Source organism: Pelodiscus sinensis, chromosome 15 (assembly GCF_052426305.1).
Source record: "Pelodiscus sinensis isolate ZL-2025 chromosome 15, ASM5242630v1, whole genome shotgun sequence".
Taxonomy (NCBI): Eukaryota; Metazoa; Chordata; order Testudines; family Trionychidae; genus Pelodiscus; species Pelodiscus sinensis.
Window position 1 is genome coordinate 38,558,583 of NC_143066.1, and position 15,673 is coordinate 38,574,255.

At 48.7% G+C, this 15,673-nt stretch overlaps 1 long non-coding RNA gene across 1 annotated transcript; it reads right to left on the reverse strand.

Annotated features, from left to right (window-relative positions):
* Positions 1-3,045: 3,045 nt before the first annotated feature.
* On the reverse strand, positions 3,046-15,334 carry LOC112544549 (uncharacterized). Its single transcript, XR_003087885.3, has 4 exons — positions 15,226-15,334; positions 6,967-7,144; positions 3,393-3,507; positions 3,046-3,269 (listed from the first exon to the last, which is right to left on the reverse strand). It is a non-coding gene; the product is annotated as an uncharacterized LOC112544549 (long non-coding RNA).
* Positions 15,335-15,673: the final 339 nt, after the last annotated feature.

Genomic DNA, 15,673 nt, shown 5'->3' on the forward strand with positions numbered 1-15,673 from the left:
CCTGGTGCGTTTTAGCCATGTGCATCCATTGGCTTCAGTGCGGTCATAAGAATCGGCCCAGATCCACTGTATGTGTTGCATTGGTAATACCCCTGCACCGCGTCAGATCATCTGAAGTTCAGAGCTGGCTCCCCAGTCTGGTGGATCCTCGGTTTTGCATCGTATGTCGACGGTGGCACCTCCAGCTTCACAACAGCTCCTCCTGGCAGTGTAACGCTGACAGGCGAAACCGAACCGGGGACTGCTGGAGCGTCGTGCATGGGCCTCTACTGCAGGGCTACTCAACTTTGAAAGCCCCGGGGGTCACAAGGATACTCACAGCACATGCTGAGGGATGCAACTTGCATAAAAATGCAAATATATATGCAAATATATGCAAATAGCTTCTTTCACACTGAAGGGCAAGATTAAGGCAAGACTACATAACACACAGACCCCATTTAAGTCAGTTCTGCTGCTATTAATAAATGCAATATTTACCCAATTTCCACCCACATGACAGCACTTTTAATGAACAATGACAGTCCAGGAATTTAACTACTAAAATGGGGAGACCATTCTGTTGACTACATTTTTGTTTTGGCTCCCACCCGCAGGCCACGTGTTGAGCCCCACATAAACCCAAACTGCACCACGGGCTGCAACCAGACAGGCCACGGGCCGCATGTTGAGTAGCCCTGCTCTACAGCCTCAGCTAAAAGCCGGCTGGCTGGTCCACTAAAGCTGTAGAGCAGACTCCTTCTCTCTCGCTGTTAACAATCTAAGTGCCACTACCTGGCACTGTGCACCCTCTGCCTCCCCCAGCAGGTGTGTGGGTTCCACCCTGGCGAGGGGTTTGTGTCATACCACCTCGGCAGGATGCATGATTCTAGGCCTAGAACACACGAGCTGTGAGGGGAGACTGAAAGAACTGGGCTTGTTTAGTTTAGAAAAGAGAAGACCGAGAGGGGACGGATAGCAGCTTCCAAGTACCTAAAAGGATGCTACAAGGAGGAGGGAGAAAAATTGTTCTCCTTGGCCTCTGAGGACAGACGAGAAGCAATGGGGCTTAAACTGCAGCAAGGGAGGTTTAGGTTGGACATTAGGAAAAACTTCCTAACTTTCGGGGTGGCTAAGCACTGGAATAAATTGCCTGGGGAGGTTGTGGAATCTCCATCTCTGGTGATATTTAAAAGCAGGTTAGATAGACAAGGGAGGTTTAGGTTGGACATCATCTAGTCTAGCTTCTGCATCATTGAGTCTTCCCTGGGAGTGCTTCCTGCACCTTTTCCTACCTACTGGGGCCTCTTTTGGCTGTTAAACTCCATGTTCATTGATTGCCCGGCAGGCCAGTGAAACAATTGCCAATAACTCGAGTAGCTAGCCCACAGGGCTGCAGCTTCCCGGCTTGAGGACGTGGGCTAGGTAAACTAACTCGCTTCAGGCCCACCAACAAGGGCGGAGGGAGGCAACTGCCCGAGGGCCAAGCGAGTCAAAATGGCCCAGAGTTCCCTGTCACCACTGCTGCTGTGGTAGTGGCCCTGAGGGTTGGCTGTGGGGCGTGCGGCCTGGTCAGCCCTGAGGGCTAGTGTTGGGGGGGGGAGGGCTCAGTGTAGTCCAGGTGGTGCTGAGAGCTGACTGCCCCCAGCTGGACCCCTTCTCCCTGAGGCTCCACCCCTCTGAGGAGCGTGAAGATGGTCCCTCCTACCATCTTAACCCGGGGCCTGGTGCGTCTTTTGCCCCCTCTCTGACTAGATTGGGTGCCTCTACAAAAGCTTCAATCACACCCTACGGCTGAAGCCTGGGCAAACCCAAGTCCCGAGCAACACTTAAATCTTAGGTCAACCTAGCCACCCTGCTTCGGGGTGGGAAAAGTCCCCGCTCTGGAGAGACATAATTTAGTCAACCTGAGTTTCAGTGTAGACACTACTAGGTCAATGAGAGAATTCATCCATCACCCTAGCTACTGCATCTGGCGGAGGGAGTGGATTTACAACACTGACATAACATAAAATCCATGTGTGGCTATAAGAACTGTCTACACTACAGTGGCATAGCTGTAACTGTGCTTGTGTAGGCCCATTGTGTGTTACACCTAGCTCAACAAGCATGAGATACGCTTATAACAGGCCACCTGTTGGCTTCTTGTTGATGACAAAGAAGAGTGGCTTGAGAAAGGGACCTGAAGGGTGAGAATCATGGTGACTGAGTTGGCGTTGGTCCTGCTTTGGGCAGGGGGCTGGATTCGATGACCTCCTGAGGTTTCTTCCAGCCCCAGGATTCTTTGATAATATGAATCAGACCTACAAGGCCACAACCCACAGTGGTACGACAACCAGAGATCATAGGACACTAGAACTGGAAGGGACCTCGAGAGGTCATCGAGTCCAGTCCCCTGCCCTCACAGCAGGGCCAAGCACCATCCAGATCATCCCTGACAGATGCCTATCTAATCTGCTCTTCAATATCGCCAATGATGGAGATTCCGCAACATCCCCAGGCAATTTATTCCAGTGTTTCACCACCCTGACAGGTAGGAATTTCTTCCTAATGTCCAAACTAAACCTCCCTTGCTGCAGTTTAAGCCCATCGCTTCTTGTCCTATCCTCAGAAGTCAAGGAGAACAATTTTTCTCCCTTTTCCTTGTGACACCCTTTTAGGTACGTGAAACCCGCTCTCATGTCCCCTCTCAGTCTTCTCTTTTCCAAACCAAATAAACCCAGTTCTTTCAGTCTTCTCTCATAGCTCATGTTTTCTAGACCTAGAATCATTTTTGTTGCTCTTCTCTGGACTGTCTCCGATTTCTCCACGTCTTTCCTGACATGTGGTGCCCAGAACTGGAGATGGTTTGCTTTGCACAGCAAGATGCCTTTCCGAGACAGAAAGCCAGGCGATGAATTTGGACCACTGGGTGTAGTTGTCATTTCCACGGGGCCAGCTGTTTACCTGTCCAACAAGCCGGAGACCACAATCATTAGGTAAGAACTTCTTTCAAAACGCTCTTTACGTTCTGTGGTTCTGGTCCAGTGAGGAGAGGGCTCTTCCCAAGGGAAAGGAGGGAGGGCGAGAGGAGAAATGTAGGCTCCACAGACTGAAGAAAACAAGATAATTGGGCAAACAATGGATTTCCGACCTGATTTTATTTCTTCAGGCTGCGCTGTCTTTCCTGTTTACTTGCTATTTTGGAAATAGAACAATTGATAATTTACTGCTGATTAGCTGGCACGACTCTGGCTTGTCAGTAAGCTTGATTTTAACTGGCCAAGTGTCAGGGCAGGAAGCCAGGAACGCTGTGGCAGGGAACAGTAAACAAAACAATTATAAGATTAACACCTTGTTTAACGGTCAGATATCGTCAAGTGGGTGAAAGATTGCTCCAGCTCCCCCCATATAGCGCCTGGTAGACAAATTACCTTATTAAAAAGGATCGTGCTCCCGGCCCATTCCCTGCACCTGTGTCCTCAAATATTTTCATTCATTTTCGAGAGGCGGCTGACAGTCTCCCTGGCCTGGTTTGATTCTGTGCAGCTGCAAGAGCATTATTTGGTGTTAACATATTTGCATATCAATGAGACCCTGATTAATATTTAAAGAGCCAGCTGTCCAAGCCACCTATAAAAGAAAAAAAAAGAGCCCTGTTTTTTTACGGATAACACTTACTGGCCTTGATCAAGTTGGCTTCATTTTTATCCTATGTTCTTGGGGGGGAGGAGGGGGGAACCAAACAGCGCCTCCCCATACACACCACAAGAACAACAACAGTGTCCAGAAAAAAAATATGAAATGTCATTAATGAATTATCAGCTAATTGGCTGCATCCCTTTGAATGCTTCTCAGTCCTTTTGTGTCTTAGCTGCAGCTGTATCGAGGGGGTTTGGGGAGGAAGAGCACCGCGGGGTTGAGCTGATATGAGCAAGGTGCTATGATGGCTAAAAGTGAGCAGGAGACCTCAAAAACAAGTGCCAGGCCGGCCTCCAAAGGCGTCACAATCAGTGTCAAGGTTTTCTCTTTGCGGCTGGTTGGATTTCTTCCTTTCAGCCTGGGTCTTGCATCCAGCCCAAACCTAAACATCTGATCCAGGCCTCCTCACCCCTGGAGAAAGATGGGGTCGTCTGCTCTCCGTGTGCAGTCAGACCAGCTACCATGTTGTATAAGAGGAACCACAGCTGGAGCAGAATTCCGCTGGGTAAGAGATCGGAGGGTAGACTTGAAACAATGGGATGACATTCAGAAAGGACTCATTTAGGGTGAATATTTTTGTCCTTTGGGTTTCTGGATAGAAAAGGAGCTTCTGGATGACTCAATCTTTCAGGATCTCCTAAGGGACATGGTGGAAACATCACCTCTTGGGACTTAGTCTGGAATAAGCACTAGTAAGAATACAGCAAGGAGCAATCCTGCATTGTTATATGTGTCCAATATGCCACATAAAATGTACATTGTTTCTATGGTCGTTGCATACATGTTCTACGTCATTCTGGGCCAGTTGGGAATTCAAGTGATAGCCCTTAGTGTAGGACAACTTGATCGAGAATCTGAAATGTTAGAGCTGGAAAGGACCCATCCACTCATCCAGTTTCATCTCCCTGGGACAATGGTACTAAATGAGCAGAAGTTTTGTGGTCCGGTCTCATAGGAGTCAAGTAGGACCTGGATGAACAATTTATGCTGCGAATCAGGCATGGGGGAAAGGACAAACTAATTTTAATTTTCAGTGAATTGGGCAGAGAGAGATAGTGGATGTATTTAAACAATCTTTGCTCAGGTCATCCCAATACACCAGACCGTGGTCTAGGAGACATGAGCTATGAGGGAAGACTGAAAGGATTGGGTTTGTTTAATTTGGAAAAGAGAAGACTGAGAGGGGACATGATAGCCGTTTCCACGTACCTAAAAGAGTGTTACGAGGAGGGGGAGAAAATTGTTCTCATTGGCCTCTGAGGATAGGACAAGAAGCAATGGGCTTAAATTGCAGCAAGGGAGGTTTAGGTTGGACATTACGAAAAACTTCCTATCAGTGTGGTTAAACACAGGAATAAATTTCCTAGAGAGGGTGTGGAATTTCCATCGCTGGAGATATTTAAGAGCAGGTTAGACAGACACCTGTCAGGGATGATCTAGAGCATGGGTTCCCAAACTGGGGGGCATGATGAAATTCCAGGGGAGGCATGAGGCGACCCAGCTCCCCCCCCTCCAAGTTTTGCTGCTATTTTTGTTTCTTTTCTCCGGTCAGTTCCCTCTTTTCCCCCTTCAAAAAGTTTTGTTGCTATTTGGGGAGGTGGGGTAAGGGTTTCTCAAAAATCAAAAAGGGGGCATGATGCTGAAATGTTTGGGAACCACTGATCTAGACAGTGCTTGGTCCTGCCATGAGTGCAGGGGACCGGACTTGATGACCTCCCTTTGTGTCATTTCCCTGGAGGGAAAGAGCTGATATTTTTCTTCTGCATCAAACTGGTGACAGGGAAGCTGTAAAGCAAGAGTCTAAATTTTCCTCAGTGCCTTGAGCAAAATCCCTCCCTGGTTATGACTCCGTTGATTTGCACCGGGGATGAATGTGGCCTTTTGCTTGCAACACATACAGGGTTGCAACAGCTCGTGTCTTGCTATTGTTATCCCAGGTCAAATGAGGCCATGGGTGTAGCCTCCCGCACGCCCTGTCCATGCAACTGTCATGGCACAAGCTGCCTCAAAGAACACTTGTCACTAACGGTGCATTCTCGAGTCGGTGCATTCTCAGTCGTAGCAAAGTGTTTCTCGCACACTTGGCCAGCTGAGCGTGGACAGATTTTGTTTTTACTCTGCTAGTGACAGATGGTCTTTGCTGTTGTTGCAGACAAACATTTGGGAGTGGAAATCAACATCCCATCAGCTTTATTGATGGTTGGGGTTGCATGTCGTGGTCATTCCCGTTCTTCGTGGTGAGCCCATTGGGCTTATGGAGCATTAAGGCACGGATGATGCCTCTAATAGATAGCAGGTTTAAACCTCCCTACCAAAAAGGAAGTCGTTCTTCATGCAACACAAAGTCAATCTGTGGAACTCCTTGCCAGAGGATGTTGTGAAGGCCAAGACTTTTAACCGGGTTCAAAAAAGAGCTAGATAGATTCATGGAGGATAGGTCCAGCAAATCGCTTTTAGCCAGGATGGGTAGGAATGGTGTCCCTAATCTCTGTTTGTCAGAGGCTGGAAATGGGTGACAGGGGAGGGATCACTTGATGATTCCCTGTTTTGTTCACTCCCTCTGGGGCACCTGGCATTGGGCACTGTTGGCAGACAGGACCCTGGGCTAGCTGGACCTTTGGTCTGACCCAGTTTGGCCGTTCTTACGTTCTAATGTTCTCCAGCTTCCCCATGTTCCCCAGACTTGATTATTATTAGAAACAAAGTATTGTCCATTTAAGCCCAAAGATTTCCAAACCTCCAAAGGAGTCCGGTCCCATCTGGGATCATCCCTGCTTAGGATCTCATCTGGTTAGCGATGAGTAAGTGCAGAAACAGTCTGAGTTTAGCACCTGCAGTTTGGCTCTTGCTCCTCCTTATTACTGGAGCATCCCAATAGTCCCGACAATGGAAACTTGCAGGAGCTGTTTTATTGTCTCGCGGGGCAGACCTATGGGGGCAGAAATGTGCATGGGGAGGAGTTGCTTGCTGCACATTAATCCTGCGGTCTGACTCAGGTTTGAGCCCAAGTCCCGCTTCTCCCCACATGCAGCTCAGTCTAGTTTGGGTCAACAAGTGTTTGTGGCCCAAGATGCTAAGATCGAGCAAGGGGCATGAGTGTGAGCCAGAGCCGAACCCTGTCCTTGCTGTGTGGATGCAGGTCTAGCTGCTGACCTGGGCCAGAAGGGCAAGATGAAGATCTGGGGCTGGTTCTGAGACCCAAGTCCAGCAATTTCAACCCAGGCTTACGGAGCAATGTGAACACTTAAGCAGGATGTGGGATCATGAAACCCGCACACCCGGGCTTACAATGCAGTGCAGATGTACCTTGTGTTGCTGTGTTCCCTGGTCAGCTCGTAGCTTTGTCGAAAACGTTACTGGAAGCTTGACCGAATGCGACAGTTTGGCTAGAAACACAGTTGCAACCACCCATTCCACGAAGACCTTCAGATGGAGTCTTGGGGGCCCGCAACACTCCCGCACCTTCAAGGACTCCTGTCGGCACCTGTTGAGAAGCAAAATATAGCCCTTCACAACTAAGCTTATCTGCTCTGAAGCCCATGCTGGACCAACATGCCTTTGAGACAAGGCCCTGTTCTGGGGGCAAGGCAGAATCACCTGCCCGAAGAGAGCACTGCGGGAGGCCGGGAAGGGGAATACTGGCTCACAAGGGGAAAAGAAGGATGGAACCTTGTCTCTGCTTCCTGGGACTAGGACTTTTCAGTTTAGAAAAGAGGGAGATATGATAGAGAGCTATAAAATCATGACAGGGGTGGAAAGAGTGAATAAGGAAAAGTGATTTACTTGTTTCCATCACATAAGAACGAAGGGTCACCAAAGGAAACGAATAGGTAGCAGATGTAAAGTTTTTCTTCGCACAGTCAACCTGCGGAACTCCTTGCCAGAGGATGTTGTGAAGGCTGGGACTTTAACAGGGTTCAAAAAAAGAACTCGATATATTCATGGAGGTTATTAGCCAGGATGAGCAGGGATGGTATCTGTTTGTCAGAGGCTGGGAATGGGTGACAGGAGAGGGATCACTTGATGATTTCCTGTTTTGTTCACGCCCTCTGGGTCACCTGGCATTGGCCACTGTGGGCAGACAGGACACTGGGCAAGATGGACGTTTGGTCTGACCCAGTCTGGCCATTCTGATGTTCTCCCACCCTCGTGGGGGATGCCGGAGCTGCAATTGTGCCTGGCCCTACACTAGGCAGCATTAGGGGGCAGGGAGGAATTTTTGCGCACCTGCTGCTTGCACATGGAAAGACCAAGCTCACTCTAGCTGTGGAAGGGGCATCCTCTCATCACCTTCCCAGAGCCGCTCTCCTGGCTAAATGCACGTCCCGACTAAGTCGAGGCTGTAGTGGCGCAATAACCCTGCTGTCGGAAGCTGCCAGCTCTGGGCTTGCCGTATGAGAATTTCCCAAGCCGCCTACCTCGCGGGCCTTCCCTGCACGTTGCCGTTACAGTAGCTGTGTGGAGGAACCAGGGGTCACTCGAAGGACAGCACCCCGGTGGGAAAGGCTGATGGGTGGTGGGTGATGGAGGCACATCACAGGCGGTTCGCAGTGCTACCATGCCAAGGCCAAGGAACCGGTGAATTCCTCCCACCGCCGTCAAAGCATGTCGGAAGAGGGCAACTTTGAACCCACCCCACCATTTCTTTCCCTGAAGAGTCAGGGGAAATCTGGAGGTGTCCGTAGATGTGTGTAAGGGAAAAGTCGCCCGTTGCTCTGTGCCTGGGCGAAGCCGCTGGGACGCAAAGGCCGATGTGCTGAACACTCTCAAGGGTTAACAACCACCACAGCGATGAAATCACAGAAGCCCCTTCTCTTGGAACAGCTAAGTTGAAATGACAGCTGCGCCCGTCACCTGTTGAGAGTTCAGACAGCCGCAGCTGTGCCCGGCGCGAGCCCCGCCGCTTTGAACCCTGCCGGATTAGAAAAACAACACGCTTGTGATCGGAATGCCAATAGCCTCTTGGGGCGCGCTCGCTGCTGGCAAGTCGAGACGACCACGGGGCGATGCGGATACAGGCGATGCGTGCCCATGCCTGCTCCGTCTTGACTGCTGCCCGGCACCGGGAGCTAGATTTTATATTGCTCCCGGATCCTGAGAGATGCTGTAGCTACTAACAGGTGAGACTCACTCCTGAACGTCTCGGCTTTAACTAAAATGACAGACCAGACTCACTTCCCCCACATGGGTGCCGTCAATTTAGGGAAAGATGGCAGTTACTTTACAGCATCTTTGGGCCTTTATAAAGACTATCTATTAAGTCAGAGGGGGGCAAATGCCAGCCCTGGCAGACCACTGCCACTATATTTACCTGCACCTCCACAGGTATGGGCAATTGCAGCTCCCATTGGCTGTGGCTCACCATTCCTGGCCAATGAGAGCTGTGGGAAGTGGTGTCCCGGTCTGCATTGCTTCCTAATTGGCCAGGACGGAGATCCATGACCAGAAGCGCAGGTAACTATAGCAGCGATGGCCGGCCGGGGCTAACCCTGGGGATTCCCCGCTGTTTTATTGCCCACCGCTGACGTAAGTATTCACTGGCCAGCCCACAAGTTTCATGCGACAGTTTGGCTCTGTCAGGATATTTAGAAATGAGGCTGTTTTTACTTCCTTGGAGCTGTCGATAGATTATTTCACTCACTTTGCCTGCTTTGGCCTAGACTAGTAATGGGGTCACCAATAGAGCTATGCAAAAATTTCCTAGCGAAACCAAATTTGGCGAAAGCTCTCTGGGCTCTGATCTTATGACTGAACTGAAATTCAGACCTGGTTCATGATCAGTTGTGTCAAGGCTCAGTAACTCACAGGTGCTTGGGGGCCATATTTTGATCAAAGTTTGGTCAGTTCAGGTTTCAGGAAGGAGCTCCAGTTTTGTGATGGCTCCAGATGGAGATGCGGCCAAATAATCAACCTCTGCTCGAGATCCAAACTTGGAGGGGATAAGAACATGAGAATGGCCAGACTGGGTCAGACCAAAGCTCTATCTAGCCCAGTATCCTGTCTATCGACAGTGGCCAGCACCAGGTGCCCCAGAGGGGGTGGACCAAAGACAATGATCAAGCGATTTGTTTCCTGCCATCCCTCTCCAGCCTCTGACAAACAGAGGCCAGGGACACCATTTCTATCCCCTGGCTAATAGCCTTTTATGGACCTTACCTCCATGAATGTATCTAGCTCTTTTTTAAATGCTGTTATAGTCCTAGCCTTCACAGCCTCCTCAGGCAAGGAGTTCCACAGGTTGACTGTGCACTGTGTGAAGAAGAGCTTTCTTTTATTAGTTTTAAACCTGCTACCCATTAATTTCATTTGGTGTCCTTTAGTTCTTATACTATGGGAACAAGTAAATAACTTTTCTTTATTCACCCTCTCCGCACCACTCATGATTTTATAGACCTCTATCCTATCCCCCCTCAGTCTCCTCTTTTCTAAACTGAAAAGTCCCAGTCTCTTTAGTCTTTCCTCACAGGACCCGTTCCAAGCCCCTAATCATTTTAGTTGCTCTTTTCTGAACCTTTTCTAATGCCAAAATATCTTTTTTGAGGTGAGGAGACCACACCTGTATGCAGTATTCAAGATGCGGATGTACTATAGTTTTATATAGGGGCAGTAAGATATTCTTTGTCTTATTTTCTATCCCTTTCCTAATAATTCCTAACATCCTATTTGCTTTTTTGACCGCCACTGCACACTGTGTGGACGTCTTCAGAGAACTATCCACGATAACTCCAAGATCTCTTTCCTGATTAGTTGTAGCTATATTAACCCCCATTCTGAATTCAGCATTGCACGTTCGTCTGGTATGGAGCCATGGCTGAGATACAACGCCCAGAGTCAGGGGCAGATGACTGTTTTGCGGGGCCCCCCTTTGCCACGGCGCATGCGCGGGGCTTTCTGAAGCGCGGGGCCCGGGGCGGCCGCCCCGTTTGCTCTGCCGTATATCCGCCCCTGCCCAGAGTTGGTGTGGGGGAGAGGGGAGGGGTCATATCCAATGCCCAAGTTGGAGCTCTCATCTAGTTTCGACCCCCACACCAGGCAAAATGTGATTTATTCTGATCAGTTTCATTTTCAATGTTGAGGTTTTGAGGGGCCTGATAGAGGGTTTCTGTGATGGGGTGGACCAGGCCTTTTGAGGCTCTGTGATGGAGACCTCATGGTCCTACCACACTCTTCCCCCAGAGCAGGGTAGGTGAAGCTGCATCGACTCTCAGAGAGGGCACAGTTTGTTTCTCTCTTCCATGGTAGTCTGTGCCTGCACTGAGGATGAAGTGACAGCTGCCTCCTGCAGGAAAAATAATAGACAGGAAAGCCCCAACATGCGACCGCCCGAGTTCCGACCCCCCCGCACTTACAACCGTTTTTGTAAGCGCGGAAGGGGCCGAAACCCCCCGACTTACATCCTTGGCCCGCATTTATGACAGCGCACTGCGCCTATCGTAAATGAGGGCTCGAGTTACGTCGCCCCCGACTTGCAATGCTTCCTTGGGAGCCAATCGCATCACAAGTCAGGGGCCACCTGTACCTTGAATGTCACAGTGTTGTACTCCGAGGACAAAATGGTTCCTAGCTATGCGGGCAGCTGTCCCCAGCTGAGCATTCGGAAATATTGCCCCGGGCATCCAGCTTGGGTGGCAGGAAGGGGGAAAATCAAAGGATGAAAAACGGCGCTGGAAAGTTCAGCTACTGGAGATGCGGCCCACAGGGAATTATTTGTGTTGGCCAGAGTAGACGGTAAGTAGACAGAGGGCCTGGGGAGCTGTCTATAGGACGGTTATCAAAGAAAAAAGAGTCGGAAGTGGGCGATGAAAAGGCAGCTGCGAGGATAATGAACCTTGTCCGGCTCTCCATCTAATCCCCAATTACTGAGCACGATTTCCTGGCTTCTCCGATCGGCTCTGATATTAGGCCATTGAAAAAGCTTGTCTCGCCAGTCCTAGCATCTCTCCATCCTCTGGTGGCTTACTCCCTCCTCAGGCTGCATGCACTGGCTACGACAGCCTGCAGGGGCCAATGCCCATTCCTTGTGTTGTACTAGGTGATAGAGTGTTTGAGAAAAATGTCCTTTTGTAAGAAAGTGGAGCAGTGTTTGTAGCCAAATGACCAATGAACCGGCTGCTTGGGAAAGGTGTCCTGTTAAGAACATAAGAACGGCCACACTGGGTCAGACCAAAGGTCCATCTAGCCCAGTATCCTGTCTTCCAATGGTGGCCAATGCCAGGTGCCCCAGAGGGAGTGAACAAAACAGTGAATCATCAAGTGGTTCATCCCCTGTCATCCATTTCTACAAACAGAGGCTAGGGACACTATTCTTGCCCACCCTGGCTAATAGCCACTGATGGACCTATTCTCCATGAATTTTTTTTTTAACCATGTTATAGTTTTGGACTTCATATCCTCTGGCAAGGAGTTCCACAGGTTGACTGTGCACACTGTCAAGAAAATCTTCCTTTTGTATTTTTAAACCTGCTACCTATTAATTTCATTTGATAAGCCCCAGTTCTTATGTTATGGGAACAAGCAATTTACTTTTCTTTATTCACTTTCTCCAGACCTGTCATGATTTTATAGAACTCATATCCCCCCCTTAGTCTCCTCTTTTCTAAGATGAAAAGTCCCAGCCTTTTTAATCTGTCTTCAGATGGCAGCCATTCCAATCTCCTCATTATTTTTGTTGCCCTTATCTGGACCTTGACAGGGCTATAGAGGCTGAAGGCCTCTTTCTATGCCCAGGTCAGGTATGTAACACAGGCAATTTTTCCCCCCTGCAAGGATCCCCAAATCAATCCTGACTGATGGATTTTTGTGAGTTAATAAGAGGAGACTCCAATTCTCAATCCATCCAGTCCTTGGTCTCTTTCCGGAGACACCCAACAAAGGTGTCGAAAGTAATGTGAACAATCCGTTCACCAGGACCACGATGGCTAGACAGTCTTTGCTGAGGCCACTGGACGACTCGAATGGCTTTCAGTCACTGCCAGCCTGATCCGGAGTCGATCCAGTGATGGAAAATAGAACCCTCTATCTCCTGCTCCTTCCCGCCCCTGTCAGTCTGCCTGCTGGGTGTGTCTCTCTGCAATCCATGGGACGTGTTTTGAGTTGGTTTTCTGTGTGCTGCACCTCTAAATGTAACCCATCCTGACATCTCAGGACAGTGCTGTGATTGAGTTCAGGAGGTTTGTGTTATAGTGGGTAGCACACATTGTGATCTATCTATCTGTCCACATACACCCCATCTATCTATCTATCTATCTATCTATCTATCTATCTATCTATCTATCTATCTATCTATCTATCTATCTATCTATCTATCTATCTATCTATCTATCTATCTATCTATCTATCTAAATCATTATATTGGCTTTTTCTTTTGTCAGTGTAGGGATGTAATAATGTAGTCAATTAACCGATAACCAAAAGCTTATAGGTTAATGCTATAGACAACACGCATTTCCCTCCCCCACCCCAGAAAATTTCCCAAATTTCAGCTTGCCCCATTGAAAGCTGGGAGGATATTGGCTTGATTTAGAAAAAAACAGCAACTTTCTTTCTGGTACTGTACTTTAAAAATTACCCAGCCTCGCTCTCTCTCCTTGCTCATATTTTTGCTCTATTTATGCACCAGATTGTAACAATAATGTGATTTATGACAATCCATGGAGTTTAAGGGCACAGGGTTGAGCGGGGTTTTCCCCCCCCTCCTTCCTCAGGTGAAAGAAAATGTAGAATGTTAATTCACAAGACATTATGACGACTGCTCCTTCAAACCTTGATTTATGAGCTCAAATTTATGAGTTAAAAATCATTATTCCACGTATATATATATATATATATTTTTTTTTTTCCCCCTGGCCACTTTAGTGCTCGTGAAAGGTGAGGCTTTTGACAGCTCCTGGAAATAAAAACCCGTAATATCCCCACAGCAAGTCTCTCTAAGACAAGGAAGGAGATGCCATGATGGCTTCTCCCTAGTGCTGCACATGCGAGTCTGTGAAATTCAATCGTTCATACTTAAGCAGGAAGCTCACACAGGACAGAACTAATTGGTGAGTTAATTCTGCAGGGCTGTGGAGGCCTATGCTTGAAAGTCTAGGGAGATTAACTACTGGTTCTCGATGAAGGCCATTCATATTCCTTGATGAGGGAGTAGAACGGAGCCAGGAACAGAAGCCTGTGATGAGTCACGACATGGTTGCTTTCTCCCATATGTGCTGATGGGCTTACGACAGTGGTTCTCAACTGGTGGGACAAGCCTTCGCCAGAGAAACTAGTCCCCGCTGGCTAGAGACGGGCTTATGTCCTGAAGTGGGTGGGCTTGTAGACCCCACAAAACTCCTGGGTGCGAGTAGCTATGCTGTGCCAGGGCTTCTAACTAGGAGCAGCGGATCTCCCTAAAAGTGGGAGACCACTGGTGCCCCAATCATGGCCCCGCACCTATCCTGCCCCTTCACCCAAACTCCCACCCCCGCACTGCCCTTTCTCCCTAAGGCCCTGCTCCCTCGCCACCTCTTCTCCCCAAGACCCTGTCCCCCACTTATTCTTCTCCATCCGCCCCCTCCGTCACTCACCCTTATGGCCCATTAACAGTGGTGGGCCATAGCATGCTCACTTTTAAAACGGATGGGGTCGCCCCCTCTTTCTGCCTCTCGCAACCTTCTTGTGCTACTTGGTGGTTGTCCTTAACGCCCCAGCGGCTGGAGGCCGGGGAACAGGCGAGAATCTCAGCTTTCACTTAAACAAATAAGAAATTTCTAGCCCTCCGAGCGGAGGATGTGATGTGAGCGCACCCTAACACCTCAGAAAACAGAAGGCAAACAGAGAGAGACTCATCCCTCCGCCCAGTGTGTATGTGTGTGTGTGTGTTTTAATCTGGTTTCTAAGTGAATCTCGTGAGCTTTGGAGGTGAGGACAGGCGCGCTGATCCATGCTTTGGGGTTGGCAGCATTGGTATCTGACCGCTGGATCTTCCCGGCCTCCTGAGAACTGTTGGTTCCTTTACAGTCTTTCTATCGCTGAGAATTAACGTGTGTAAGCTACCTCCCTAATACCGGGTGAAATGTGCTAGCTGAGTATTATTATATGAGTGGGAATCAATAAATACTTCACTTTTTTTTTCATGGCTATGTGATGTCTTTTGAAGGCAATTATCCTGGGAAATGAACACATGAGATTTCTGAAACGAGCCGCAGCCCATCTCCCAGTAGTGTAATCTCCTTGCTGATGGGGACATAATGCAGCTGATGAGAAATGTATCCCAGTCAAGCTGCCCTGCCTCTCTCCTGCTGCCCATCAGCTGCTCCGCTCCACTGACAGCAGTAAACCCCCCTAATTAAAATTTTAAATCGCTCTAAAAGCTTTAATTCACCGGGCTGTGATGGAGAAAGGGTGTCGTGTTTCTCCTCCCGCCCCACCTGTCTCGACTTAATTCACTTCTGCGGGTGGCCCCTGAAAAACCAACGTGACTTCAAAGAAGGAGGTATGGTCCTGTGGATTTATGCGGGAGCAGAGGGAATACATAGAAATGGACAATGCATTCAGCTATGTTCAAGTAGCATTAAAGAAGGAAAATACCAGCCACTCTTTTCCCTTTCATGTGCTTCTTCAAATGCTCTTTGTGGTTTTTGCCATTGGCCAAGGGAGATGTGTTGTTTCAAACCGACAGAGCTGTGTCCCCGTCCGCTTGCTCCTACACTGAGGTCGAAGCGCTGCATTTGTGACATCACAATCAGTTTGTTGGCAGCCATGAAACCCTGAGTTGCAAGTTTTCATTTGCTCCTGAATGGGCTTCAGGCTTTTTTGTGGAAATCCCTCAAGCTAAAAATAGTTCACTTGCCACACAAAAGATTTTGTGTGTTTTTAGTTTGCTTGATGAAAACTGGCTTCGAAGTGGGCCGTTTCCTGGGAAAATGTCCATTTTTGATGAAAACGCTTCTTTTTTTATTTAAAAAAAAAGGTGCCAGAAATGAAACGAAAAGGGTCAAGAATGCCCAAGTCTGTGCATTACAGATATGAGGAAATG